The sequence below is a fragment of the Procambarus clarkii genome, chromosome 52 (genome assembly GCF_040958095.1).
Source record: "Procambarus clarkii isolate CNS0578487 chromosome 52, FALCON_Pclarkii_2.0, whole genome shotgun sequence".
In the NCBI taxonomy this organism is placed as follows: domain Eukaryota; kingdom Metazoa; phylum Arthropoda; class Malacostraca; order Decapoda; family Cambaridae; genus Procambarus; species Procambarus clarkii.
In genome coordinates, this window is record NC_091201.1 from 17,921,164 (window position 1) to 17,926,900 (window position 5,737).

Sequence of the window (5,737 nt, forward strand, 5' to 3'; positions counted from 1 at the left end):
GCCTAGATCCAGAATCCCTTCGTGTAGCAGTGGCCCTCCACCTTGGTGCCCCAATTCACACTGAATACAAGTGTATTTGCAACAGGGTGGAAGCAGACCAATACGGACTGCATGGGTTGCATTGCGGAAGCACAAAGGGCTGGCATGCAAGACACAGCGAGGTCAATGACATCATCAAGAGAAGCCTCGTCTCAGCTGGGTGCCCAGCGGAAAGAGAACCTCGCATCCTAGGGGTCCAAAACCCGGATTTCCCCGCACTTCGCCCTGATGGCATCACCATATACTCATGGAAGGAGGGTAGACAGTTGGTGTGGGACTACACATGTGTATCCACCCTGGCTGACACCTATGTACACTTCGGAGCTGATCAAGCAGGTGGGGCGGCCAACCACAGGGAAACAGCAAAATCACTCAAGTACAGGCGACTGGAAGGTCAATACCTCTTTGTTCCCATAGCGTCTGAGACGCATGGCCCCTGGGGCAAGAGTGCATTGGGATTTCTCAAGGAATTGGGTTCCAAGCTCATTGACGTCACCAGAGACCCAAGGGCTTCCAGTTTTTTGTTTCAACGTCTCAGTGTGGCGATCCAGAGGGGAAATGCTTGCTGCGTCCTCGGTTCCTGTCCAGAAGCGGAGGAGCTTCAAGAGATCCATAACCTTTAGGCATTTGTCTTGTATGTTTTGTAACCTTTAAATACACAATAAAGGAAAAAAAAAAAAAAGGGAAGGGGGTGGTAGGAGAAAAGCACACAGAAACTGTATTGGTGGGGGACCTACATTCCCTCCAATGCGTTATGTGTGGTTTCCTCCGAGGCTATGGATCCCCCTTCTTCCAGCCAGAGGTGGTACTCCCTTCTCTCTCTCTCTCTCTCTCTCTCTCTCTCTCTCTCTCTCTCTCTCTCTCTCTCTCTCTCTCTCTCTCTCTCTCTCTCTCTCTCTCTCTCTCTCTCTCTCTCTCTCTCTCTCTCTCTCTCTCTCTCTCTCTCTCTCTCTCTCTCTCTCTCTCTCTCTCTCTCTCTATATATATATATATATATATATATATATATATATATATATATATATATATATATATAAATATATATATATATATATATATATATATATATATATATATTTTGTGACGATAATCTCTTTCAAGAGAGATTGAGCCTACTCTTCCCTATATCATTCACGTAATTTTAAAAGTACAAGATACTATATTGAAGATACGTCCACCAGTGTCACAAAACGTTTTGCCCAGGAAGCACCTGCACTCACGCCCCCTACCTGAGTCGACGTCTGGGCCAGCTCATGCCGTACTCCTCAGAATATCTCTGTGCTCTTAGAAGTTGACATCTCTCTGGTAGACTAAGCCCTGGCTGTCGTGTACTAAGGGAGGTGGCAGCTTTAGCCAGTATTCTCAGCACCTGATTAATATTTTTGTCTTGCACTTTATTTTGTTTGAGAGTAAACTTCACACCTATTAATTATTCATGTTTTTTGTTTGTTGACGTTTTGAATTTTACGTAAGCCAAGGGATTGTCTTTGTTCATATCTTGTTTTCTAAAGTAATTAAAATTTCATTGTTTATATTTTGTGTTTTGTGTGTCTTCCCATTACCTTACCACAGACAAACAGGCAAGCAGTCTCTTTTTTTTTCTGTAAGTGTGACAAGGCATTGCCACCTGCCATTGGAGGACTGCCGAACATCAACACTCCAACACTTTACCGTCACAATATATATATATATATATATATATATATATATATATATATATATATATATATATATATATATATATATATATATATATATATATATATATATATATATATATATATATATATATATATATATATATATATATAGTGTGTGTGTGTAGGACACTACAGCCGAATTGAAAGCAAAGGTTAACAAATTGATCGAAACTGTGAACGCCAAGAAATCCGGACTCCACCTGCCAAAGATTATTGGGGAATACAAACCTGGATACGGGTATGGAAATGTCACACAAGCCTAGAAACCCACTTCGGCCAATCATCAGCCATATACCCACACCCACGTACAGACTGGCGAAGCGACTCAACGGCTTGCTGACTCCTTATGTCCCTTACGCCTTCAGCCTGAAGTCTCCAAAGGAATTTGTTGACTTACTGCGGGGAACATGGGCCACAGGGATAAGAGCCTCGTTGGACGTAGAATCACTGTTTACCAACGTACCTGTGGGTGAAACAACCGGGATGATAGCGGATAGAGTGTATCGTGATCCGGCCTGTACTCCTCTTGACATACCTGAAAACATTCTAAGGAAACTACTCCAAGCTTGTACTAAAGAGGCACCCTTCTTGAGCCCGGATGGGCACATGTATAAGCAAGTAGATGGGGTCGCCATGAGTTCTCCCCTAGGTGTCCTGTTTGCGAACTTCTACATGGGTAATATCGAACAAAAGGTCTTAGTCGACATGAACTTAAAACCGGCCATATACTGCAGGTATGTTGACATTTTTACACAGGTACCTGATGTCAGACATCTGCAGGAGCTGAAGGAGGCATTTGAGCGGAATTCTGTGTTGCGTTTCACTTACGAGATGGAGAAGGATGGGAAGCTGCCCTTTCTAGATGTAACAGTCATGGAAAGGAGCGGAGGTTTCCACACTGCAGTCGACACTAAGGAAACAAACATAGGAATGTGCCTCAATGCTAACAGTGACTGCCCAGACAGGTACAAGAGGAGTGTTGTTAATGCTTATGTCGACCGTGCTCTCAGCCACAGCTCAGGATGGAAGCAAGTCGATGAAGAACTCTGTAGGGTAAGGCAGGTCCTATTCAACAACGGCTTCTCCAATGGTTTCGTTGAAGACATCATAAGAAGGAAGGTGAAACGCCATGCAATCTCTGAAGAGACAACTAACACAACACCTGTACCCCCTATTAGACTATTTTACAGGAACTTCTTTTCCACAGCTCATAAAACGGAGGAAAGGGTCTTGAAAGATATTGTTAATAGAAACGTTATCCCTACAGACAAAAATCAGAAGATACAATTGACGATTTGCTATAAAACCAGAAAAACGGCCAACCTACTCATGAGAAACTCTCCAGACACACAGCAGAACGCATTAAAAGAGACCAATGTCGTCTATGCCTTCAAATGCCCACTTGGGGACTGTAAGCCTCAAAGAACTCAGTATATAGGCAAGACAACAACATGTCTTTCCAGGCGATTAACGATGCATAAGCAACAGGGCTCCATTAAGGAACATATGATCTCTTCCCACAACCAGACCATCACCAGAGAAGTCTTAACAAAAATCACGGAAATCATCGATAGATACAGCGATAGCAGGCGGCTTGATATCTGCGAGGCACTACACATTAAGAAGTCAACATCAGCAATCAACAGTCAATTAATGCACAACTATATTCTACCCACTTCAAGACTCCACACCAATATAGAAGCATCAAGAAATATGTGCCAATAGGCCCTTTGGAGTTACTTACCCAATATTATACCCATTGTTTTGTGTTCTGTCTTGTGTTGAAAGTTTGTTTTCACCTCATCCAAAACTGTTGTAACATATCACCTCACCCAAATGCAGGTATAAAATGAAAGCTGTTTAAACTCTGTTTAGTGTTTGCAGGAAATAGTTGTGTGTGTGTAAGCTAAAATCTTTGAAAATTATTTCAAGTTATTACGAAACGCGTTCAAGTGTCGCGTCAGACTAGAAATAAAAATGAATTTTGGAGAATTGATTTTTCAATTACCACCGACAGTGAAAAGAAACATAAGAAATATTGAGAAAATTCGTGTTTGAATTATTAATCTTACTTTTTCGGTCATATTTAATAATATATATATATATATATATATATATATATATATATATATATATATATATATATATATATATATATATATATATATATATATATATATATATCTTTGGACAACACCCACCAGTGGGACTCGAACCCAGAAAGCACAACTACCTTCCAGTAGCCGGCATAACTAGTATGCTTTAACCCACTACGCCATCAGACCTTACAAAAGAAGTAGATAGTTCGAGATATATATATCTCAAGACATTCTTAATGTCCAGCTTATAAGCTGGACACGAGTTCTCTCACATTGACAGTGGCTTGACGAAAAATGCAGACTGAGCCCTCACTCATCTGGTGCCTTCGGGAGGTGGAGATGTTTGAGATATATATATCTCGAACTATCTACTTCTTTTGTAAGGTCTGATGGCGTAGTGGGTTAAAGCATACTAGTTATGCCGGCTACTGGAAGGTAGTTGTGCTTTCTGGGTTCGAGTCCCACTGGTGGGTGTTGTCCAAAGATTGTTAATCTTCACTTGTGGTTTATGCAAGTATAGGCTTATAAGCTGGACACGAGTTCTCTCACATTGACAGTGGCTTGACGAAAAATGCAGACTGACCCCTCACTCATCTGGTGCCTTCGGGAGGTGGAGATGTTTGAGATATATATATCTCGAACTATCTACTTCTTTTGTAAGGTCTGATGGCGTAGTGGGTTAAAGCATACTAGTTATGCCGGCTACTGGAAGGTAGTTGTGCTTTCTGGGTTCGAGTCCCACTGGTGGGTGTTGTCCAAAGATTGTTAATCTTCACTTGTGGTTTATGCAAGTATAGGCATATATATATATATATATATATATATATATATATATATATATATATATATATATATATATATATATATATATATATATATATATATAATTTCGTTTAAGAAATAAAATATAATAAATTTTATATTGAGTTAATTAATACGAGTATCCATTAAATAATGATACGTAACACAGTATCTCTCGGGCACGAGGACCATACAAGATTATGTGGGTAGGTAATCAGGACAATGAAGGAATCACTGCTAGAGCTGATTTGTCCTGGCGGCGACGAAGTGTCGGAAACGAAAGCTGTAGGTCCTATACTGCGCAAATGAAGTGCTAGAGTCGGCAGAGTAGCTGGATGCAGTGAACGTGGCAGATGAATCTGATGGAGCAGGTGTGGTGGGAGTCCCCAGGATCTTCTGGGCCAGTACCTAGACAACACCATAGCTGTGATGAGGTTGCAGGCCAGGGCCAGTACCCAGACAACAACATAGCTGTGGCGAGGTTGCAGGCCAGGGCCAGTACCCAGACAACAACATAGTTGTGGCGAGGTTGCAGGTCCGGGCCAGTACCCAGACAACAACCTTTTATAAATTCGTCCTAAGTCGTTGACATCTTCCTCGAGGCGTCATCTTGTGTTGTCCAGTGCATCATCGCTCAGGTCGGACTGCACTAGGTGAACAGCTTCACATCGGGCCAGAACAGGTCCAGATGCAAAGTTGGGAGTTCACCTGTTGCGACTGCGACATGGCTTAGTTGCATTCTTTCTCTCCTCTGCTAAAACTTCTTCCTTTATTTACACGCCGATACAATTGTGGAACCTCGCCATTATGAGACCTCACCACAATTGGGGGATGCAACCTCCAGGAACACGGTGATTGTTCGTTGTGGAGAGCCTTAGGCCCGGGCTCTAGTGGCCCGAGTGGGCCTACACACTCGCCCCAACCAGTTTGACGAAACACTCAATTACAACACACGGGACTGTCTGTAGTCAGTCTGAAAAATTAGCGAACTATCTGCAGCTGGAATACACATGCACCTCACCCATAACCACTTCTCACTGCATCACAACTTTCTACATTGCTATCAACATTGTTCCCTCACGCCACACCTAGACAACA